Below are 26232 nucleotides of genomic sequence, written 5' to 3'. Positions count from 1 at the left end.
TCCCGTGCTTTCGATTGCTTGAGATAGAGACTGGTCAATTTATCATCTCCTTCCACATCTTCTTCCCGTCCTATTAAATTGTCTACTATTTCTACGATGTTGATAGATCGCTCATCTGTTGCCAATGAGGCACGAACTATTAACCCATATTTCTTTCCCCCATGAAAAAAAACTCTAAAATTGACTGAACCGTTAGGATTTAAATCATTATTTTGCAAAATCCGACTTTTATGAAACAGCTACTTATTGTCGGCAATTTTATTCCTTTTACGACTGAAATAGTCTAGAAAATTTAAATTGGAGCAACTACCGATTTATTTACGTCGTATATAGTTTTTGGTCCGATGGGGAACTTTGAAATTTTTGATTATTCCTTGATCGAGAGGTTAGCAAATAGATGTTGTATTTGCTGGAAAAATATCAGTTTGACATTTTTTGACTATAGTGAGAAGATACATTGTCCAAAAAATAATAAAATGTTACGGTTTTGTTTGCATATTTTTTTTTTATTTTTTAAGCCCTGTAGTCATTTTGTAAATTCTGTCGCGTCATCTCAGCTTTATTATTGTATTTCTAAACAGTATCATTTACATTGGGCTCTCGAAAACAGCGAGGTTTCTTCGGTTCTCCTATGATTATTGGAGGTTCAAACCTATCATGCTAACACACAGCAGGTTCGTTAACCGTTCGTTTGAAATTTCCCCCCGAAACAGGTTTAAACTTTTCGAGCCAACTATTTGACGCGTTGAAATCACCAATTTTCAAACGTTCCGCAACCTTTGGATTTTCTTGAATTCATGATCTTACTGATCTTGTACGAACGAGCCATTCCAAAATGCATTTGTCAATTTATGACATCTTTTCTGATTGTCAGTTTGGTGTTTTTGTGGCCTCCGACCATAATTTAAAAAATTCGTCCCGTTTTATCAGAGATCCCTAACTTTTCCGCTAATTGAACGTTTTGTACGATTGTACTCTTCAATTAATTTTTCTCTTCCAAACTCAGCCTTTTGCACGACGCGGACATTGTGTCGAGAAGGAAAGTATAAACCCATAAGAAGTAATATTACTTCCATAGTAACGAAACAGATATAGATAGATATCTCAGCCCCTGCCCCCTAATTACTATTCTTGAAGTAAAATTCGAAAACTACTTAGAAGTTCTATGCTCCACATACATACGCATGCACGCAGGAGTAAACACGAGGCTGTAGCGATGCAGACAATGCCTATAATTGTGATTTACACGCGCCTCTAATATTTTTTTTTTGTTAAATTAAAATTTCATTCACAGAAATATTTCTACGAAAAGGCAAAGGTCTTTCAAATAATAGAGCTACTGTTGGTTCCCTGAAAAATCACCAAGAGGTAGTTTCTTTACTCGTAGTAGATCCTCTTGATTATGTTCATGAGGTTCAAATAACTGGCATCCTGTTTCAAAAAGTCACGTAGTTACTCTGAATTAAAACTAGAAGTAAGTTCATATCAACCGCCGTATGAAGAATTACAGAAGATACTTTCTCAGGACTACCACACAATTCTATACAACAAGAATTATGTTGTCCTGCAAGTTTATGGCACGGAGTGTCACATTTTATTACTTTCTCCGGAGTTTTATTGTTTCCTTTCATTTCGGAGATAAACAAGGTGTTTTATGGCTTTCAGGCAACCTGCGACCCAGCTCTTGTGCAACTTGTGCGCGCCTTCTCTTCTCCGCATTGTACAGATGATTTTGTTTTATGACCTTTGTGTTGCGTTTTGATCTTCACTGAGTAAGCCAGGTAAGAATGTAACTTCGGATATCCAAATAAAGATTATGGGTCAAGATTAATTTTAAAAGCCGCAAGTAGTTGATGAGTATCAATGTTTTTACAACAACAGCTCTATATTCATTGTTTTCTTGTCAGGTACACGTGTGATAATACATCTCAGCTTCGGGTACCTCCTCTTTGAATGAGTATTTTGAATGAAAGCTCCAGTTCATGAAAAATACTAGTATTTTATGAAATCATTTATCCAGCGACATAAGGTACTTATTTCTTTAGCAAGATATGTATTGAATCAATTGTTTCTGTGAAAGTCAATACAAGAGGTATTAGTTATTCAGTATACGTAGTATGCGTTCACGCCACCAGTTTAGGATGCTTTTAGCTACCGTTCATTTGTATGGTATAGTAAAGTATGTTTAATATGACCTACGGCTTTTGTGAAGGTCGATATCTCTTTCGTAGTGTTATGAGAAGGCTTATGTATGTCAAGCTAAACGGATACAGGGAACTGTTGACGGAAGGGTGCAAATGCATTAATGATGAAATGATTTGTGGTTTATGGTGCTAAAGGTCATTTCTACATACATACATACATACATACATGTGTGGAGTTGCCAAATCTCCCATCAGGCGCGTCCCTTCGTGCGGATAAGGGAATGCTCGGCGAGTGTGTCATGGCCATGCACATGCACGCATCCGGAGATGTGCGTGTATGGGCATGTTTATGCGCAGGCCGGGTAGGTGGGAAGTAAACGCCCACCCGTGGATAAAAATTGGCTATGGGAAGGATACCCAGAAATAAAACCAAACATGGAGGAGCAGAAGAAGAATGAAGTTACGGTGCAGGGCTTCGGAAACCCAGTGCCGGCGGTTTTTGGGAGTGAACAAGCGGGCTCCCGGTCGTCGATATCCAACGACCGCAGTGCCTCAGTAGTGGGAACCTTGGCTACTGTGGCATCTAATGTTACAAGCGTACGGGAGGAACTTGAACTGGCTCCAGTGATGGATCCGTTCAGAAGGAGCTCGGTTTTTCGCAGATCCCCTCCCACACGGGCACAAGCCTCCACGATCGCTACCCCCAGTGGGAAGCGTATAGCGGGAGTCTTCGATGAGGAAGAATCGCTGACGCCGATTCACCCGAGCGATGTTTTGGGCAATGATCAGTCTGGAGCTGCCTTTACTGCCCTCGGTAAAAAGATCATGGAGCTGTGTGAGTTCATAAAGGAGCGCAGGAACATTCACCAAAATATAAGGGCCATGATAAGAGGCATCCGTTTGACGTACGGCAAGGCCCAGGATGAACGAGTAGGGAAGTCGCCGATTGGAAAAGTGAACCAGGCAACTCAAGTAACGCCGGTTCAAAACACAAAAGGGGAAAAACCGGGGAAGAGACTGCGCGAGAAGCTGAATGACTCAACAGGTCAGCAAACCCCGAAAAGAAGAAAGGACTCAACTCCCAAAAAGGCGGAGTTCATGAAAATTATGTCTGAAGCTACCAGGGAAAATACTGCAGTGGCTACCTCGAGAAAAGGGATCGAACCTCCAAAGGCGGATGCGGAAGCTTGGAGGAAGGTAGAACCGCGGAAAAGAAACTATCGGAGGAAGATTAGACCGGAGGTGATTTTCATTTCCAAACGGGGCGAAGGGTCATACGCCGACATACTCAGGAAAGTGAAGGCAGACCCCGAACTCACCAATTTGGGAGACAACGTCAGCCGTATTAGACGGTCGCAGAAGGGAGATCTTATGTTGGAACTTAAGAAATCCAAGGATGTAACCGCGGACAAATTCTTAAGCCAAATCGGGAAGACTTTAGGGCAGGAAGCCGACATAAGAGCTAGCAGGCCGGAGATCACTATAATCTGCAAAGATATAGATGAAATCACGACGAAGGCGGAGGTTCGCGAAGCGTTGGAGAAACAGTTCGATCTTGCCGGACTACAAGAGTCAGCGGTAACAACTCTAAGGAAAGCCTATGGGGGAACACAAACCGCCATCATCAGCCTACCAGTGGAGAACGCACTCAAACTGTTAGCAGCAGGGAGAGTGAAAATAGGCTGGGTTATGTGTCGCCTTAGGGAACAGGTGGCGTTAAAACGGTGCTTTAGATGCCTTGGCTTTGGTCACATTGCGAAGTCATGCACTAACCCAAATGACAGGTCAAAGCAATGCAGGAGATGCGGAGTGGAGGGCCACATCAGCAAGGACTGCGGAGCTGACCCAAATTGTCTACTGTGCAAAGGAAAGGAGGGTGTGGACCATCGGCACATTGCAGGCAGCAGCAGGTGCCCGGAATACAGGAGAGCCCTTAGCACAAATCGCAGATGAGGTTGATACAAATCAACCTCAACCACTGCGAGGCGGCGCAGGATCTACTCGCGCAAACCATCCGCGAGAAAAACGTCGATGTGGCCATACTAAGTGAACCATACCGAAACCGCGGTGGTAGCGTTTGGGTCAAAGACCAAACGGGCCAAGCAGCGCTGTGGACTTGTGGAGAACAAGCCTTCCAGGAAATAATGGAGCACCCCGAGGAGGGCTTCATCAGAGCGAAGGTGAAGGGCATCCACATCTACAGCTGCTATGCTCCACCCAGCGCTACACTCGTCGAGTATGAGCGGATGCTTGCTGCTCTTGTTTTGGATGCAAGAGGACGTTGGCCGATCATAATAGGAGGCGATTTCAATGCGTGGGCTCTTGAATGGGGCAGCCGGATAACTAATGTCAGGGGACGTGTTCTCCTCGAAGCATTCGCGGAGCTGGACGTGGTACTGGCGAATGTTGGGTCTTCGTACACTTTCCGGGGAAGGGGCCTGGGGTCTATAGTGGACCTGACATACGTGAGTGCCACTTTAGCCAGTAGAATCGCTTGGCATGTCAGTGAGGACTATACTCACAGCGACCACCAGGCAATCTGCATAGAGATCAAGGGCGGATCGAGCTCGAAAAAGAGTTTTCGCAAAATGCCGGGTGGTATGCTTGGCTGGACAGTGAAAGCGTTCGAGGGGTACACGTTTTCCGCGGTGCTCAAATCCGACATATCCCTGAATGGTACGGCTGGAGAGAAAGCCACCCAGATCACTCGATGGGTGACGGAAGCATGCGATGCTACTATGCCCAGAAGGCGATTGCTCCCCAGTAGGCAACCCAACTACTGGTGGAAAAATGAAATCGCAAGTTTGCGAGCCGCATGTTTTCGGGCAAGGAGGTTTTGCCAGAGGCTCAGGGGAAAACCCGGTGGCGACGGTCGAGAGGAGGCACACAAGCAATTGCGTGGCCACCTAAAGGAAGCCATTCGGAGGAGCAAAAAGAACTGCTTCAAACAGCTGTGCGACCATGCCGACATAAACCCTTGGGGCGAGGCTTACAGAGTGGTGATGAAAAGGCTGCGGAAATCACCCCAGGTGACCTGTCCGCGCCTCCTGAAACAGTTTGTTACCACTCTGTTCCCTCACCACGAAAATAGGGGAAGGCAAGTTTTTGTCCAGCCAAATGACGGCATAATACCGCCTGTAACTGTGGAGGAGCTGCGGGAAATATGTGGTAGGTTTGGTGACAACAAGGCCCCAGGTTTGGATGGCATCCCCAACCGAGCTTTGAAACTGGCAGTGAAGACTAGGCCCGACCTTTTCGCCAACACCTTCGAGGCGTGCCTAAAAGAAGGAATATTCCCTGCCCAGTGGAAAAAGCAAAAGTTGGTGTTGCTTCTGAAGGCTGGCAAGCAACCTGGAAACCCAGCGTCGTATCGTCCTATCTGCCTGTTGGATACAATGGGGAAGATGATGGAGAGAGTCATCTACAACAGACTCCTGCCCATCGTCGAAGCCAGCAATGGTCTGTCGGAACGCCAGTTTGGTTTCCGACGCGCCCACTCTACGGTGGACGCAATTGACATGGTGGTAAACCTGGCAAAAGGTGCACTGATTTCTGGCGGCTGCTGTGCCGTGGTGGCGTTGGATGTCAAAAACGCATTCAACTCGGCCAACTGGAATAGAATTAAAGGGGCGTTGGCTGACATAGGTGTCCCCGGATACTTAGCGAATTTGGTGGAAAACTACCTCTCAGAGAGGACTCTCTGGTACGGGACGGATGAGGGTCCCAAAGAGTACATTGTCACAGCCCACCACAAGGATCGGTACTTGGTCCCCTGTTGTGGAATATCATGTATAATGGGGTGTTTGCTCTTCCCGTCCCATAGGGGACTACGATTGTCGGCTTTGCTGATGACCTAGCTGTGGTTCTTGCAGCAAAACACCCAGAAGATGTGGAGGTTTACGCAACGGAAACAGTGAGAGCGGTAAAGTCCTGGCTAGAAAAGGCCGGGCTGACCTTGGCGGACGCGAAAACGGAAGCGGTCTTGATAACGAAACGCAGGAAAAATAATACTGTAAAAGTGGAGGTCGGTGGACATACGGTCGTATCAAAGCCGGCTATCAAATACCTGGGGGTAATAATTGACACCAAATTGAGTTTTAGGGAGCACCTAGAGTATGCATGCCAAAAGGCAGCCGGTGCCACCACGGCACTTGCAAAAATGTTGCCAAATATTGGTGGGCCGAAACATTGCCGGAGGTTGGTGCTAGCTGGAGTAGTGCGCTCCATCCTGCTCTACTCGTCGCCTGTGTGGGCGGAGGCGCTTGCAAACTCTCAGAGACGGAAGCAGGTGAACTCGGTTTACCGGCGGATGGCTTTGAGGGTTTGCAGTGCTTTTAGAACCACATCAGATGAGGCAGTATTGGTGGTGGCAGGCATGATCCCGGTTGACATTCTGGCCAAAGAAATGAGTGTCCTGTACAATGTAAGACATATGGAGGGGCATGCACAGCGTAGAAATGCGGCAAGGTCAGAGTCGCTTGATCTCTGGCAACGCAGATGGGACGAGTCTGCGAAAGGTCGGTGGACGCACAGGCTCATTCCCAACATTAGGGTGTGGCTTGAGCGAAAACATGGGGATACCAACTACCACATTACCCAGTTCCTCACGGGACACGGTGGTTGCTACAGGCAGTATCTGCACCGCTTTGGGTTGGATGATTCTCCGAACTGTCCCAGATGCGATGGCATACCGGAGGATCCAGAGCATGTGATGTTTCACTGCCCACGATTTGCGATGTAGAGAAGGAGCTTAAACCAGGTGCTGGGCAGGAGCGGGACCCCGGAGAGCTTAGTTACTGAGATGCTGGAGTCCGAGGAGAAGTGGCTTGCGGGTAGCTCCGCAATCATCCAAATGCAGGAGGAGTTGCTGAAAGAACAAAGAAGGAGGAAAGCTGCAAATAGGAGAAGGATGAGTGCCTAAGAGCAAACCTACCCCGCGAAGTAATACCTCAATGGTGGTCCCGCGGAGCTGGGGCTGGAGAGACCGGGGGTGGTTTTTAGTGGGTGTGAATCCCACACGCGCCCGTTGTTGTTCCGCCGTTCGGGCGGCGGAGCTGCGGCGGATGTGTCTTTCTAAGATTTTCCATCTCCGTATACGCACAAAAAAAAAAAAAAAAAACATACATACATGCATACATCTGTATATACATACAGCAAGTAGAATTGAATTCGGGACACCATCGTGTGAAATACCTGTGCTCAGAAAGGGGATAAAAGGAATTGTATGTGTTTTGTTTTATGAGGCCGAATAACAAAACAAAATTTGTTTTCATTGACAAAGTTGAAAACTGAAATTAAAACAAGTAGGAATACCGCAAGCTGACGCTTCGGGTATAAAGGTTTTGTGCTCAACTTACGTGACAAACTTTCTATGCAGATTTTTCCATTCGTATATGGCTAAAAACACAAAATATTCCTTCATATTTTTGTCAAACTACAAGAAATACGTTCATATTAGAGACGTAGATATAATATTATGCTCACACCAAACAAACAAACATTGCCTATTAATGAATACTCTATTTTATATGCATGTATATAAATTGGTTGTTCACCTATTTTCGATGTACTTCGTGCATAAAAGTATACATATGTAGATATAAAGTACGTATATTGAATACCGATTGTACTACCCCAAAGCTTCATTTACATATATAAGTAAATACACACAAATGGCTGTCTCGAGTAATTGATATTGATATATAAATGATTAAAAACTAAAACGAAATGTTTCCCTACGACCTCCCATTCACGTGAGCTCGCCTCGTCGTGGAATGGACGAATTGATATGTTATGATGGCGTATTGACGAATTGATATTTTATGATGACGTCATACACGATTTAGAATGCACGCAATTCACACAAACTGTAAAAGTTTCATCTTCTATAACTTTGTTAATAATCGTTCGATTTCCTTCGAAATTCCCCAAGTTATGCTCTATGTTATATCTTATGCAAATGCCAGTACTAGCATGAAATTAAGGGGGGTTTACGACCCCACAAGACAACATTCTTTGAAAAAAATGTTACGCCCTTCATTCACATCTATGGGGAGCCCCCCCCCCTCGCCCCCTTAGACTTAACACAAAATGGCGCCGCTTACTGTATGTAAAGGGATCCACAGACCACATGCTCAAACCAAATCGGTTTAGCCGTTGAGTGTGACCGCCAGCCAAATATCGACTCGATTCTAATAAGGTTTTGTCCCACACGAAACCTTAACAAGTCGGGAAACCGGAAGTTAGACGCCTCAGGTATGAAAGGTTTTGTGTTTTTTTTATAGAGATTTGAATGTGCATTTGCCCCATTAGTATGCAGCAGGTAATATTTGCATATATTATGTGAAAATATTCACATTCAAGTATTATTGACATTCAAAGTCTTGAATCTGCACAGAAGCGACAGTTTTGACCTATTATAGCTTTGTTAGTAATAGTGCGATTTTCACCAAATTCGGTAGGATCATGCTTGATGCTATATCCTGCATTACTGCAAAATTCGTGATTCTAAAAGGAACTTAAGGAGGGTTTTCCTACCAATTATTAAAAATTATAGTAATGTGTTATTATTCACTTTTTTTGAACAGCTATACGGAGGGTATTTTGGGACCTGGACGCCATACAGTGGCAGCCTCTTGATCTTTTTCAGATATTTCCGTTAAGTAGTTTCTGAGAATGAGTCCATTAAATAAATGATCATTTTCAACCCCTCGCACTCCCGACCTTTCCAACAAATGTCCAAACTAAGACCAGCTTCAAAAAGTATTAACCGAAACCTTTAATTTGATGCCCCACATGACTATATTTGATAAAAATAATTAACCCCCCTTTTAGATTCAACGTAAAAGGATGTAACCCACTATATGCGTGAGAGTTCACAGTTCCCACCTTTCTACCAAATTTGGTGTCAATCGCTACAACCGTCTCCGAGAAAAATGCGTGTGATTGACAGACAGACAGACAGTAAACCGATTTTAATAAGGTTTTGTGTTTACTCAAAACCTTAAAAGGACTAGTTAATACTCCGTATGGCGACATTTAGCATCATATACATAATTCACTGGCTACTGGCATGAATACGACCAAATGTTGGGCATATTCGGTTAGATGGATAAGCTTCCCCAATACATTCGCAAGTCCGGGACTAGATATACTGTGGTCAAACTTGACGGAAGTGCTCTTCTTGCTCCATCTCATCCCAAGTTGGCCCTTTTTGTCTTGTTCTGTCGTGCATGTGTGGCAGTATGCTGTGGCACCAACGAGGATAGCAGTAATAGCAACCATCAGCCGTCCTTTTCATAGGGTAGCCAGCATTCCACGGGAAAATTGACCAAACCAGGAATTTCGGGAGAGTTGGAAAAATTCTGTTGGGCAGCGAGCACAAGGTTGAAACAGTTTACAATAATTTTAACATCAAATATGTATGTAGTAAATGTGTTTGTATTCAACTGAAAATCTTTAATCAATAATGTTTTAAGTAGTATAGCAATTTGTAGAATTTGTTTTCAAAATTAAAAACGAAATTGTTGCAAGAGACAACCCGAAGTTCTCTTCCTTTGCTTTCCAGTCGTCATTCCACTTGAGTTTTGTTTGTCGATACACGTTACGTTGCTGCGGCGCGGAGATCTATAGAAACAACAAGTCGGAATACCGGAAGCTCGCGCTTCGGGTATAAAGGTTTTGTGTTCATCTTATGTAAGAGACGCACATTTTTCTGTCCGTATATAGCTACAAATCCAACATAATCCTTCATATTTTTCCAAACTACGAGACATACGTACATATTACAGCCATAGATATCACGCTTACCCTAAACAAACAAACTGCCTATTTCCTACTGTACACATATATGCACGTATCTAAATTTATCGTACCCATATTTCCGATTTACGTCTTATATCTATCTGAATTAGGCACTACCCGCAAAGTTCATTAGCACGCATATATTATATACCTACATACACACATGTCTGGTTCGCAAATAACTAACAAACTAAAACAAAATAATTGTCTGCGACCCAATTCATAAGAATTTATTTCGTTGTGGTATTGACGAATTGATATGTGATGATGACGTCATGCGGGTTGTAGAGTGCACGAAATTCACAAAAAATTGTAAAGTTTCACCCCCTATAACTTTGTTAATAATAATTGGATTTTCTTCAAACTTGACCAAACTGTGCATTGTATTCTTCATTACACGCATGCCAAATTTTGTACTTCTGGGATGAACATAGGGGGGGGGGGTGCCGGGTAAATTTCTAAAATGTGGAAATATACTATTATTAACTTTATTTGTGCAGATATCGGAACCGGATATATTTTGAGGCCTAGATTTCGTAGAGATGCACCACTGCGATTTTTTTCAGATTTTTCGGTTGGATAGGTTCTGAGAACGAGACCTGTTACACTTTTTGTGGGTCATATTTTCAACCCTCACTCCCCTATGTTTCATCTAATATCAAATATTGAACCAGATTTGAAAAGTACTAATTGAGACCTTTCATTTGATACCCTACTTGGCTACATTCTGTGAAAAAAAAATTTGCACCCTCCATTCACATGTACGGGGAGCCCCCCCCTTAAACTTAACACAAGATGGCGCCACTTACTGCATATAAAGGGATCTCAGATTACATACTCTCACCAATTTTCGTGACAATCGGTCTAGCCGTTTCCGAATAAATCGGGTGTGACAGACAGACAGACAGACAGACAGACAGACGGACAGACGGACAGACAGACACCGTCTCGATTCTAATAAGGTTTTGTTTGACACAAAACCTTAAAAATGGAGGTAGGCCCCTCAGTAACGTCAGTAGCTCCTAAACGCATCATTGTCGTGGATATCAGCACTTCCTGCGGTTCCTGGAATTGCTAGTAGATCTACATGATCGATCTTTCATTACCTTAAATATTGTTGTAGGTGCTAGCCTTCACCAGAAGGTAAACCTGATCTGGCAGCCTTCCTTTCAAAGCAATTGAACCCCAATTAACGGAACTAAAGCGATAAAATAATTCCGGTATTTCCTTGTAAACAGGCCACTCACTTTTGCTTCGCAACCGCCCGACAAATTGTCTTCTGGCCAACATGAGCTTTCTCAGCCCGTACATTTTCGACATTCAACACATGTCTCGAATAGATAACGAAGTTGCCGACGCTTTGTCATGTGTAACACAGATCAAGATTTTTAAAGTATTAATAACATAGTGTGTTCTACTGGAAAGACGCAAGTAAAATACATAAGGTGATTTTTCCTAACGTATTTGTGGTTTTCCAAGTGTCAAGCTTTAACCGATTATTCGTAAAATTACAGAAAATTCCATTCCCTTTTGTTTCAAAATTTCCTTCAATTTCCTGACAAGGTTATAACTTAGTTCAGGTTTTGAAGTATTGAATATTTTCATGAAGCAATGAAGAAGCGAAGGTAGTTAGTGCATTCAATTGGGCCATGCTGGCCGGATTCTAAATAATTCTTAAACATAATAGACGCCAGCTCAAAGGCTGTTTTGTGCCACGCTAGGATCTCTGTGTGTTTAAATCAATTTCTTCTTGCGCCAAGCACCGTTTTCCACGGGTTTCCTTACATGCAAAAAGGGGTGTAAATGTTGTTTACATCAAATATAGTCATGTATACTATTCGAAGCGGGTCCTAGTTTTGATATTTATTGGAAAGGTGGGGCGGGCGAGGGGTTGAAAGTGATCATTTCTTTAACGCACTCATTCTCAGAAACTACTTATCCTCAAAAATCAGGTGGCTGCCACTATATGGCACCTAGGCTCCAAAATACCCTCCATACCGATACCTGTTCGAATGAAGTTAATAATAGCACATTACCATAATTGTTAGTAATTGACAGAAAAACCCCTTTTAAATTCATCCAAAAATCACGAAATTTTATAGGCTACAATATAGAGGGTGATCCTACCGAACTTGGTAAAAATCACACTATTACTAACAAAGTTATAATAGGTCAAAACTGTCGCTTCTGTGCAAATTCAAGACAAGAATGTCAATATAACTTGAAAGTGGATATTTTTCCATAATAGGGGAAAAAGTAATGTCGTATTTGGATCAAATATTAACGCTTTATTTAACATACTTAGAATTATCCGATTTAAGTTAAATTATTTGCAAAAAAACAGACAGCCAGTTTTCGCAAGTCTTTTTTGAGACCAACTTAGTAGTACCAAGAGCGTTTTGCGTGGACCGGAAGAGATGGTAATCACTTGGTGCCAGATCCAGGCTATACGGTGAGTGCGATAGGACATCCCATCCGAACTCCCGTAGCTTCTGGTGGGTCATCAAAAATGTGTGAGGCCGAGCGTTGTCCTGGTGGAACAGAACACCATTCCTATTGACCAATCCTGGCCGCTTCTGGTCAATTGCCTGCTTCAAACGGTCGAATTGCTCACAGTAGAGGACCGAATTGAGGGTCTGGCCATAGTTGAACAGCTCATAGTGGATGACTCCCTTCCAATCCCACCAAACACACAGCAAAACCTTCCTGGCCGTCAATCCGGGCTTGGCGGTGGTTTAGGTCAACTCGCCGCAATTCGACGACGATCTTTTTCGTTTGAGATTTTTGTACGTGATCCACTTTTCATCACCAGTCACCATCCGCTTCAAAAATGGGTCGAATTCGTCCTGTTTCAGCAGTGAATCGCAGACGTTGATTCGGTCGAAGAAGTTTTTTTCCATCTACTCGTGTGGTACCCAAACATCCAGCTTTTTTTGGAGTCCAATCTTCTGCAAATGGTTCCAAACGGTTTTATGGTCCTTACCCAGTTCCTGGCAAATCGAGCGAACGCTCACATGCCACACGACGATTGGCCTACCAGAGCGGGGTGTATCTTCGACATCCACTACACCGATCGAACCAACGCTGTGTTGTGCGAATCGTTCGGACCCATAAACTTCACAAATTTTTTTGGCGCCTTTGTTGCATTTTTACCTCTCAGGTAGTAAAAATGTAAAACATGACGAATTTCTTCTTTGGTGGACTCCATCTTTGACGCGCTATAACTTGAGATTGAAACGTACGATCATTAAACTATCAAAAAGACACCTATAGCCCAGATTGTCATCTTCAAATCGCCATATAGGAAGACCCGTTGCGATAAGTACAACACAAGATATGTTTAAGTGTCGCCATCTCTTGAGAAAATACGATATTACTTTTTCCCCAACCTAATATAACATATGCATATTTTCGTGGTACATACTAATACGACAAATGCCCACTCAAATGTCTTTATAAAAGAAATACACAAAACTGGGGAGGTTACTGCCATTACCAGAACTGAGCGATTTAAATATCTCGAAAGGCAGATTACTGCTATTTCCAGAACTCAACGATTTAAATATCTCGAGTCAATGCTATCAGCCAATGGAGAACTGCGTAATGAAATTGTTTCACGCATTAATGCAACCTGGATGAAGTGGCATTCCCCAACTGGTGTTCTTTCTGATCGATGTATCAGCGCACGTCCCAAATCTAAAATTTACTGCAATGTCGTCCGTCTGCCGCTCTCTATAGTTCTGAGTGTTGGCCGACTATAAAGGACAATGAACGGCGTCTTGCGGTAATGGGGACGCAGATCTTGGATTGTACTGGTGGCGTGACACGTTTTGAATACGTCTGAAATGAGAATATCCGCGATCGATATGGGTTTGCACCGATCGTGGAAAAACTGCAAGAAAGGCGTTTTCGATGGTATGGTTATGTAATTCACGCTAACGAGAATTCAACAACTAGTATTGGTCAGATCATCGAAAGCAATGATAAGCAACCAAAAAGCCAGCCAAAACAATGGTGGCTTGATACGCTGGATAGGGATTTAAAGGTCTCGAGATTACATCCTGCTCAGGCATTCGATAAAATAAAATAACGAAACCGATCACCATGAGCCGACCCCGCTTGTGAACTGAAGGTTGAAGAAAAGGAAAAAGATGTGAGTAGCGACGAGTGCACGACAGCTCCGTGTAATATAGCTGAAAATTCCATTGCCCTCTATTTTCTAGAAAGCGATTTAAATAAATCATTTGATGGAGAGCCCTGTGTTGATAATGGTCAACCTCATACGCTTCACACTCTGAGTTTAATATTATTAGCAAATGCCAACAATTGAACCAATATCAAATATAAACAAGTCGGGATACCGCAAGCTGGGCGCTTCAGGTAGGTTTTGTTTGCTTCTCCTGCGAGTATAGTTGAGTGTAGAACTATCCCATTTGTACGTAGCCCCTTAAGAATATGTATTTAGAATGTCAGATTTAGTACTTCGGGTTGTAAATTTACATGGTAAAGACAACTTTGAACTACTGTAACTTTGTCACTGATGGTATGATTTTGATCAAACTTGGATATAATATGCCCCATATTATATTTTATACTACTACCAACTTTTATAATTCTGAGATAAACTCAAGGGGGGTTTTACTCAATTTCCCCAAAAATATGATAATATACTATTATTAACTTAATTTGAACAGGTATCGATATGGAGAGTAATTTGAGGCCTGGTCACCGTATAGAAGCAGTTTCGTGATTTTTTCCAGATTTTTCGATTGAGTAGTTTCTGAGAATGACTCCGTTAAAGAAATCATCACTTTGCACCCCTCCCACTCCCCGCTTTCTTAACAAATCTCAAAACTAAAATCGGCTTCGAAAAGTGCTAATCGATAATTTGATACCCCACATGACCATATTTGGTGAAAATAAATTTTACACCCCCCTTTTACATGTATGGGGACCCCCCCTAAATCTCAACGTAGGAAGATATCACTCACTGCATGTCTGGGGGTCTACAGGTCCCACCTGCTCACCAAATTTCGTGTCAATCGGTATAGCCGTTTCTGAGAAAAGTACTTGTGACAGACAGACAGACAGACGGACAGACAGGCAGACAGACAGACATGAACCGATTTTAATGTGTATTTGCTATTATTCAAAGGATCTTCGACTGAGTTTGTTGTAGTAACTTGATGTTTGAAATGTTTATTGCACTGCTTAGCTGTATTCCGTAAGTTCAGATAGGTTTAACTATTGACCTGTACAAAAGTAACTTGATAAATTTACTTTTAGCCTCTTTTGCGTTCGTTTAGCTTCGATGTATCTTCTCCAAGTAAGACGTCGATCGCTTGCACGCGAAGATATCTGACATTGTCAGTTTGGGGAGTGTTGATTCGATATATCGAAACGAACGGACACGTTTTCTGATTCAGAGTAAATAACATGACAGCTTTTGCTCTTGTTCGCGCCAATTATCCATGTTATTAGCCACTTTTCAAATTTTTTCAAATAAAATTCCAAGGATTTGGAGACATCCTCAGAGTTTTTATGAGAGCTACGGATCTCTTTCCTGTCGACATCTGCTTTAATAGGAGCATCTTAATCGGAAAGACCGACCCTTTACATAGTACTTCAAGATATACATATTTTCCGGCAGAATTTCTCTTATCTTGTACAATAGTCGGTTATGCCACGCTCTGTCGAACGCCTAGGAAATATCGAGAAAGACGGCGGAACAATATCTTTTTGGTTGAAAGATTATCCTAATTGATGCCAAATTGATGACCAGGAATTATATTGCGACTTGTTAGGAATGAGATAATCCTTATAGCTAGCTCAATATAATTCGTAGTCATGTTGTGTTCTGCGAATTATATAATATACAGGAGCACTTAACGTCTGCGAGCCACTTCGGTCACGCTGCTCCTTGTTCCCCTCTGTTCTGGTAAGAAACCGTAAAGCAGTCATCACGTGATATTTTTTAAAGTTTGAGTGCTAAGCCCTAAACCAAGGGTCCGTGGACCAGAAAAGAGGGGATAAGTTGCTCCCATTTGGACCGGTCCGGCATCAAGTTATGCGGACTTAGAACCCCGCAATTCTTTATATTTTGTTTTAGTTTTTTAGTCATTTGTATATGAACATCAATTATTCATTCATATAATTAACTCTATTTTTTAGAAAGCGATTTAAATAAATCATTTGATGGGAAGCCCTGTATTGATAATACTCAACCTTCATACGTCAACCCCAGTTATGAACGGGACAAAGGCTGAAGAAAAAGAAGATACGCTTCACACTCTGAGTTTAATATTATTATCAAATGCGAAGAATTTAACCTACATCAGAAATAAAGAAAGGGCTGGAGAGTAGGGTAGTAGATTATTCATGAATGGAATTTTTATATTTCACTCGAATGTCAATTATTCTCGTTAATTATGACGTCAGCATCGTATTTGTATGGCTTAGAATGCTGGTATTTTACATGAAATGGATAAGTTTGAACTGCTATAACTTTGACACTAATAGTTGGATTTTCTGAAACTTGACATGCGTATGCACGATGCTGCTCTATGCCGGCGCAAACTTTAATACTCCTAGGATGAACTTAAGGGGAGTTTTTCAGTCAATTTCTCAAAGGTGGTAATATACTACTAGTAAGTTTATTTGAACATCTATCAAAATGGAACATCTCTTGACGCTTAGATTTCACATAGGTGTTTTACAAAAAACCTTAAAAAGGGCTGGGGAGAAGTAGATTATTCATAAATGCGACCTTAATATTTCATGCGAATGTCTCGCTAATGATAACGTCACCATCTTATTTGAATGGCTTTGGAAGCAGTAAATACGCGCGAAATTGCTTAGTATTGAACTGCTGGCTTTAATGGCCACATTTCCATGAAATTTGGCACGTGTATACAAAATATTGTCCTCTATCCTGGTACGAAATCGTAGGATGAATTTAAGGGGGTTTTCTAGTCAATTTCTAAAAGTTGGTAATATACTATTAGCAAGTTTATTTAAGCAGATATCGGAAGGGGGTATATTTTGAGGCCTAGATTTTATCTAGACGTTCCACTCTGATTTTTTTCGGATTTTTCGGTTCGGTAGTTTCCGAAAAGTCCTGTCGCACTTTAAGTGCTTACATTTTGACTCATTACTCGCGCACTTTGCAATTCACGTCAAAGCTAATATCAAATTTGGAAAGTACTAATTGAGACCTTTCATTCGATACCCTACATAACTATATTCGATGAAACGAAGTTTTACATCCCCCTTTACATGTATGGGGAGCCCCCCATTAACTGCACGCATATTTATGTCACTCACTGTATGCATGAGATTTCATAGTTCCCATATGTCCACCAAATTTCGTTTGGGTCGCTTCAGCCTTTTTGGAGAAAAGTGAGTGTGTGTATTTAATATTTTAATTTATTAATGAAAAATTTCAATTTCCACATTAACTAATAATGAAGTTTTAACATTCGTTTTGAGAATATTATTTCAATATTTCAGCTCTGGCCAAGCTCTGGTCAATAAGGCGAATTTGCGCTCAATATAATTCGCAGTCATGTCGTGTTGTACGAATTATATAAAGGAGCACTCAACATCTGCGAGCCACTACGGTCACGCTGCTCCCAGGGCAGAGGTGGGGCAGCGTCTGACGATTTGCCTCTGCCCTGGTAAGAAACCGCAAAGGCGTCATCACTCGAAGTTTTAACAGTTAGATGGAGATCTGGCAAAGGCAGCTGACTGTCAAAAAATGACAAAATTCAGTAGTTAAAACTGAGTGCGTTCATTTCGCAGATTGGTCACCCCGCCACAGCCAATTAGAGAATGACCTGAAACCGTTCGATCTTTGGAATCGATTACTGGCGTTAGTTCAATTTCCACAAAAAAGTTACTGGTTTTGCATTATTTGACCTTGAAAGTATTAATTTTTCGTTCAGCTATTACGGATTTACGTTTGACGAGCTCTAGCTCAGTCCACATTGCATCTACAATAAAAGAAACAAATTTATTCTTTATGTTATTAAGTATGCTTTGTTTTGTATTTCTAAATAAACCAAGTTTTGGAGTTATTTGCGCAAATCTGTTTGAAAACATACATTTTTTCGTCATGTTTCAACATAAATAACTCGAAAACTAGTACTTGTTATCGGTTATTTCTAAAAAACCCACCCCAGAGAGGGGATGCCACACCCCAGGGAGGGAGCGCACATTGGCACTATATAATTATTGTTTCTTATGCCACTCTCAACTTCTACCACAAACTTCATGTCAATCGGTCTTGACTGAAAGAATTCGGAGGTCGCACCCGATTTTCAACTTCAATGACTGGGCTATATCGCTGGTGAGCATTTTTGTTAAATGCTCACACACAAAAATAATCGAATTATCGTCTCAAGGCCTACCACGCACAAAGTTGTTGCGGCTTCCCAATACGTGGATGGTACTTTCACTTCAACTGGCGGCCGGGTGCATTGTGAGCTAACCCGGCGTAAATAACAGGGCGTACTAAACGTGGGTGGTGGACTTTAGTGAATGGGTTTGGGAAGCTGCGTCATGGATTTGGGTCAAGCCCAAAAATATTTTAGTTTATATTTTTTCACAGCTAAAAATGGTTCCTTGTTCTTCTATTAAATCCCATTTATCCCCAATAGAAACAAAATGGCAATGGAAACCCCTAAGTTCGCATAAGTAGACAATAATTCTGAGAAAAACCAATTAAAAGTATTTATTATTTTTGACAAGAAATATGAAAATATGGGCCTCTCCCTATGACAATATACATTCCCAATTGCCTGCGTTCGCCGATAAACTTACTGTATTGCCTATGCAACTCTGTGTTTCGCGCAAATTTTTATTTTAGCTGGAGATGGCGGCTCGCAACGAGATCCTTAGATGCAGCAAGTTACTCAAGATACCTTTTAAAAGGAAGTGCATCAATCATTCTGCTTGTGACTTACGCAAAACGATTATCACACTTCATTTCCTCATTTCATTCCTATCTATTTTGTCCTGATTACTCATCACCTGATAGGACAAAAGGTCCACTTGATGTAGATATATAAACCGATAATGAAATTAACGGGTTGGCACCAGTGCTGCTTTTTTGTTACCAGAGGTGACAAATTTGAGGTTATTAAGGTTATTGTCAGAAAATTTGGTATAATCATGTGGTCTGTGAATGTCTTAACATATAGTAAGTGACTTCGACTCCGCATACATGTAATTGGGCTGTGAAAAGTTTGTTTTTCACAGAATTGGATCATATGGGATTTCGAATGGAGTAGCTTAAACAGAGTACCTTATTGAAAATGAGGCAGTAGAATTAGTATTTGAGGACATGATGATGAAATTCAAGGCGCATTTACCGGGAGGAAGAAGCTTTCAAGTCTGCGGCAGCCCTAATTGCAACTGCTCGAAAGATAGAACCCGCTAATCACTTGGAACCGATAAGGATTCCTAATAATAATCGTTGGCGCAACAATCCATGTTGGATCAGAGCAGAGCACTTCATTCAAGACCGTGACGGTACACCACAGTATACTGCAGGAGGCAATGTGGTCAGCAATGCGCTCGCCCGAGGTTATTACCCTGATTTGACTTAGATATTCATTCACAGCTGAGTCGACTGGTATCCGATGTCAAATCATGATACAAATCCCTCTGCCACCAGTGAGATTTGAACCGCGACCTTCCATATGACAGCTTTATGCTCTAACCACTCAACTATCCGGGCACAAAACATCAAGGTTTCCTAAGTTCAGTTGAAACTATTCGGACTGGCCAGTGACGTGTTCGCAGCCATGGCTTATGAAAATACTCGACCAAAGCTGGAAATACAATCAGATGTGTGCGCGGTGCGCACGAGACTAGTTCCGGTTTGCACGCAGCTTTAATATATAATGAAGATTTCATCTTGCCTAGTCTAAGAGTCTTTAACGATAGTGATTTGGTGAGTGAAAATATCAAGCTTGATTGGATCATAACGCGTCCAACGAACGCAGCAATAATATTATGATCATCATTAAAGATTTGAATGAATGTCTGAAATGATTTTGGGAAATGGAAGAAGTTACTTCAGAGCCTCTTCTCACTCCTGAACAAGAAGCACACGAAATTCATTACGCTGAAACTGTTCCTCTCCTCAAAGCAGACGTTATTTTCGCCGAGAGATTAACATTATTTGTTCAATTCACTATCATGAGGTGACCAGAAGCGAAAGGCAAACTTGAGCTAAACCCTATATTGAAAATCCAATATGATGCCTTCTTACAAGAATACTTAGAACTGGGACGCATATAAAAAACTTGAGTAGACAAAGTACAAGGTAATCCCGCATACTACCTTTCACCTCATGCGGTTCTCAAAAAAATCAGTGTCACAACGAAGATCAGCGTAGCTTTTAACGCTTCCCAATAGACTTCATCTGAACATTCATTGAACAGTTTGCTAATGATCCATCCAAAACACTCTCTTTGCAACACTGCTATGGTGGAGTCTACATAAACCCGGTGACATTGAAAATAAGGGGTCCATGACTCCAGGACTCATCAAGCATCACCGCATGACTACCGTAACATATGGGGTTAACTGCGCATCTTATCAAGCAACCGAAACATCACAAAAGTTGAAAATCGATGAACAATTTACACACGCAACTGCCTAAAAAGTTGTATGTAAGGATTTCTTCGACTTATTTACTGTTAGTGACTTTCTTATCAGAAAGTGGGACTCAAGTGACCCGGTGATTCTTCAAGCTTCATCCGATAACATTCAAATCAGCCTTGGCGATACTGGTATTTATTGGAACCCTCGTATGGATGCTTTTATTTTTAAGGACAATTGGATCGCTAGATCCTTTTTCCTCAGCCGTTGTCTCATTCACAAGCAGCGTCGGTTCGTCTTGGTCACTTTCGCGATTTTATTTTATCAATAATTTTATCGTCAAAAATTCGGTTTTATTCAGATTCAATATGAGACTGTATTGCATGAGGCGATCATTCCACTTTTGGACAAGTTGCTCGAGATCATTTTTGCTATGTGATGAGAGGACAACATCATCTGCATAAGGTAGTGTATAGGGCGCTGGACGTTGGATGTCCCATGTGACAGTACCCATAACACGAACAAAGAGCAATAGTGAGAGGGTGCTTTCTTGATGAACACCAACAGAGACACGAAGTAGCTTTGATACACCTGCTACAATTCACACTTTACCTTTCAAATCGTGGTAGAACAGTTGGACCTAGCGCACGAGTTTTTCTCGGCATCAGGTCGACCTGTCTGGGGTTCATGCGCGGTGAAGAAGTGAAAAGTGTGGTCAGCAGATATAATGGTGAGCTTCATCAGCCGGTCATCAAATCGTTAGGCTTCTTTAATGGCGTCAAGGAAACTCTCAGATATGGCAATGACAACATTATATTGATTATGTGGATTACCAAAATTGAGAAGTTTATAACCATTTCTACCGCGTTCGCGTTCAATGTCGCAGCTTTTGGCACCAGACCATCGGGTTTCTTATAGAGTGCAGATAACAATGCGCCTTTTCCGAAGGGGTCTTACGAGTTCTTCGGTCTTTCCAATTAGGGTGCCAATATTTAGCATGCAAACAAGTATTTGTTTTGTTCGGTCTAACTTACTTACGTCCTGATGCGGTCCATGCGTCAAGAACCCTTGCCCACTTCTCGACATGAGTGCGGGCCGTCCTGCCGCGTCGACTGACGTGGACGCCTTAGTATTTCCCTGAGACTCATTACTACCCAATGCGATCGTTTTAACGAAATCGGATGCATTTTCTTGGTCGGAGTGTTGCGTGACTTGTCACCAAGAGATATCAGATAGGATTATAACTCCAATTATTCAGTTTTATAAAAGTAGTTCCTTTGTTTCCTATAGTTCTTTTTAAGTAAAATTCTTCAAAGGAAAAGTTTCCAGTTTAACTATAGATTTTATTTATGGATTGCAGACACATGTTTCGGACACAACATGCGTCTGCAATCCTGAAATAAAAATCTATAGATAAAATGGAAACTTTTCCATTTAAGAATTTTACTCCCAATTATTCTTTATTTATCTCTATCCGTGAGCTTAGCATTTTATTTTTGTTTTACTGAAGACGGTACGACGAACGTTGACTTAAACCCTCCTCCTTTACCTGAGCTTCGGACCAGCATGCTATGTAAATAATACGGCGGAGTTAGCATCATTAGATTATTCGATCTAATCGGATGGTTGCAGGCATCAATCCTCATCGGCAAGATAATGCCGCGAAAGCTATGGCTACAAAAAGTAGATTGGGACGAGGAGCTATCCGATGTTATAAACAAAGATTGGCGTTCATATATTAGTGATTGTAAGCAGCTTAAGAAATTAAATATAACTCGTTACCTAGGTAGCCTTTTTGAGGTACACCGCTTCTACGACGCCCTCATGAATACCTACGCCACTATCATACACTTGAAAACTATAAATGGAATCAACGAAGCTCAGGTGCAGCTACTGACATCAAAGTCAAGGGTCAGTCCTTTAAAGGTACAGATTAGAACTCCGCGGAGCGGAACTATTATCTAGATTAATGAAACAAACTATAGAAAGAATAAGCTTAGAACAAGATATTAAGACGATGTTCTGGGCGGATTCTTCAATAGTATTGTAATAGCTTGACCATCATCCTAGTAAATGAAAGACATATACTATCTTGCCGAAAGAGTCAGCAGTCAGATGGAATTTAAATACAATCCAGCTACGCCTCACGGAGGGTAATGCCACCGGAGCTGGTGGCTGAACAAGCAACATTGGATTATATATCCCCAGTAGATTAGGTGGAGTACGCTTATCCGAAGCAAGCGTGAACAATGATATTAGCGCATTATTCCAGCTACATTTAACTCCTACGTGTCGTCGCATATTGCCTGCATATGCAATATCACGAGTCATATCTAGCCACGAGTTGCAAAGGGCCAAGATTGTTTGCATTCGCCTGTTACAGCAAGCATTTGATCCGGATGAACTACAGAGACTGCGTACGAAAATGTTTCGACAACTTTAACCCTGCTAATATCAAGTCCTTATTGTGATTCCGAGGGACTTCTCAGGGTAGGTAGAAGACTCGACGATACTGAAATCTGCGAATCATAAAAATGTCCAATCATTATAAGCCCTAAATGTAAATTGGCAGAGTTTATCGTAAGGAATTCCACCGTAAAACAACTATATGGAAGTAGCCAAATTATGATAGCCGCCATACATACAGAATTCTGGATTCCTCAGCTACAAAAGTTTGTGTGCATCACCTACTTCAAAATAAACTTTCAAATATAAAAACGATTCATGGGCAATCTACAAAAAGCACGAGTAATTCCATCATCAATACTGGACTAGAGTTTGCAGGACCAATAACCATCAAATATTCTTCTGATCGCGAGGCACAAAAAGCAAAAGCGTAAATCGACCTTTTTAACTGCCTAGCAACAAAGGCGATAAATTTGCAGGTCGCCGGCTCTGTAAGTAGCATTTATTGCCGCAATAAAACGGTTTGTGGTGTGGACTCTTCCGAAACCTATATAGCGATTGTGGAGCCAATTTCATCGAAACAAGTTGAAAATCAAAGGGCCAATTTGATAAGATGCGTTTCGAAACAAGTCCGTATTTAGCCAACGAAGTAACCACTTGGCATTTTAAGCCATCTTCCAGTCCCCGTTTCAAAGGGTTATGGGAGGCTGGCATTAAATCCTTTAAATTGCATATTGCCACAGCAAATGGCATCTGCTTTGACTCCAGGACATTTCTTGACGCTAGAGCTATTCCTCAAGAGACTGCCAGCGAAATCCTTTCCGTCAATGACCGCTGGCAGCTAATCAATCGAATCGTTGAAGGTTTCTGGAAGAGATGATGTGGCGAAGGGAGTGACTTGCGTGTCGGACACACGAATCGCTGTGGCCATGACATCGAAAAACAATTTTAACAGCGAAAATTGTCTTTCGTTGCCAGTGAAGAAATGGAGTAAAAGGGGCAGTACATCTAAATTATAAAATGTCGTGTCACTATGTCGAACAAAAGAAAAGTTTCCGAAATAGAAATTAAATTAATTGTTTTATTAAAATTAAATCACAAATTGAGAGATTATAAAAAGATTTGAAAGAAGAAGTTTAGTGATTTCATCAATGACATAGTCAATACCTACCTCAATTACAACATAGACCCAAGTGGCTAAGGCCCCAACCTAACATGACAGTTGGCCAATTATTGATAGTAAAGGGTGAATATTTTCCATCAATGAAGAGAATATTAGAAGTGAAACAGTTCGCGTTGCAACAGTACAACTGAAAGGGCCGGTCAAAAAACGGGCAGCCACTTATCTTTCCCTTTTATCAATACCGTTTCCTGAATCATCTCTTGGTTCGACACTGACAACAAAGGGTAAATCAAAAAGCCAAAGGAGGCGCCATTGCTTATAATGGCACCCATTTCAAGCACTGATCCGCATCATCCAATACAAGCACGTGCAGTGTCACACATCTTCTACAAGATATATTACACTGATTCGGCAATTCATGATAACTCATAACTACTAGTCGATCTGAAAATGTTTATAGTTACAACCGCAGCATTCTGAATATTTTTATCTGTAATACTTAGCATTTAGTTGACCTTCAATTTTTATCTACTGCTATGTTTGTTAAAAAACCGGATGTAGATGAGGTATCCTTGTCCTTGTCCGGCAGGCCCCCTTCAACTCAGTGATCAATTGAATGTTCGCGAACACTCCGAGAAGGGCAAAAATACATCCTCAGCACCGCTAAGATGAACGGCTGCAAAGAAACAACAATGAAGCATGCAATGGGACGAAAGGAAAGGCAACTGAAGGGGAGGCAACTAACGCACCTACAACACTAACTAACACATGTACAACAACAAGAAAACTCATTGAAGTAGATTCCCCTGCATCTACTCAAGGGCAATGCGTGACATTAAAAATTTAATGAAGAAAATAAACTTCCTGAGGATACCTAAAGCAAGAACAAAAACTAGGTTACCCAAAAAACTGTCTGCAAAAAAATTAGAGGAGTAGGATCTACAAAATCGATTGTCTGGAATGCGACCAGGTCTACGTTTGACAAATTAAAACATTGGCGGCCATCAAGATCTGAGGACACATAGAGGAAGCATAGGTTGTATTGAAGAAAAAACGAACAGCGAGTGAAATAAAGTAGTCAGTACGCAAGCATATGGTAAGCAGAGACCATAACCCCACCATAGATAACTAGGAGATGGTGCACACTGTAAGAGGAATGCGATCATTGGACATCCTAGAGAATCTGAAAATCTCCCGACTACCGGAGGAAAATAGAATGAACACGGATCTTGGGAACGTTCCATCATGGCTCTTCAGCCTAATTTATGAAAAAATCACGACTAATTTTTAATTAAATGAAAGCTCCTGATATTTAAATTAACCGACTGATTACCTCGCAGAGACTTCTTGAACTTAGATTGTTAGCACTGAGGAAGAGAGCAACTGCCTCGCAAAATATCCATATCTGTAAATGAAAACAATAGGGTTATCCCTAATCAAAAACAATCTTTCCGATTCATAGGGCAGTATGTTGAAATTTATGGCATTCTCAACTTCTTATCGCCGATGACATTGATTCAACCTACCTTTATTCCATGATTATTTATTTTCAAATTATAAAAGGCTATTTTTCATATATCGTTCTATACCATTGGGTCATTTTGTTAAAATCATAAACAATGAATATTATTTACTGAACACTAAAAATAGAATACTTTTCGCATTTCCGTCGATACCGTTAGGTTAATTGTTAAAATCATAAGCAACCACATTTCATATTTTTGGGGAAATTAAGTAAAACCCCCTCCCCCCCCCCTTAAGTTTATCCCAGAGTTATAAAAATTAGTAAAAGTATAGAATATACCATGAAGCATATTATCCCCAAGTTTGATCAAAATCATAGTATAGTTCTGTACTCAAATATACTCACAGAAGAACCAAACAAAACCTTTCATACCTGAAGCGCCGAGCTTCCCGTTTCCCGACTTGTTTGAATTAAAGATTGAACAAGTGATTACGACTATTTTTATATTTATAAATTCGCGTCCAATAATTTAAGGATTATTGGAGACACAACAAAACCGATAATTTTAGTATTACTGGTAAAACAAATCCAACACAAGGATATATTTTTTGAAGAACTGAATAAAGTTACAAATGCGAATTTTTCACAATATCTTGAGAATGCGTAACAATTTTCAGAACGAT

At 41.3% G+C, this 26232-nt stretch overlaps 1 long non-coding RNA gene across 1 annotated transcript in view; it reads right to left on the bottom strand.

Annotated features, from left to right (window-relative positions):
- Window positions 1-24116: 24116 nt before the first annotated feature.
- The window catches only part of LOC119649852, a 29374-nt gene continuing 27258 nt past the window's right edge, over window positions 24117-26232 (bottom strand). Inside the window, exons 2-3 of the long non-coding RNA XR_005249206.1 lie at window positions 24584-24760; window positions 24117-24528 (exon numbers count right to left, since the gene is read on the bottom strand). This is a non-coding gene — a long non-coding RNA (uncharacterized LOC119649852). The remainder of the gene's footprint in view (window positions 24529-24583; window positions 24761-26232) is intronic.

This window comes from Hermetia illucens, chromosome 2 (genome assembly GCF_905115235.1).
Source record: "Hermetia illucens chromosome 2, iHerIll2.2.curated.20191125, whole genome shotgun sequence".
NCBI lineage: Eukaryota > Metazoa > Arthropoda > Insecta > Diptera > Stratiomyidae > Hermetia > Hermetia illucens.
Note: the sequence above shows the minus strand (reverse complement) of the source record. Positions and strands in the feature narration are given on the sequence as shown.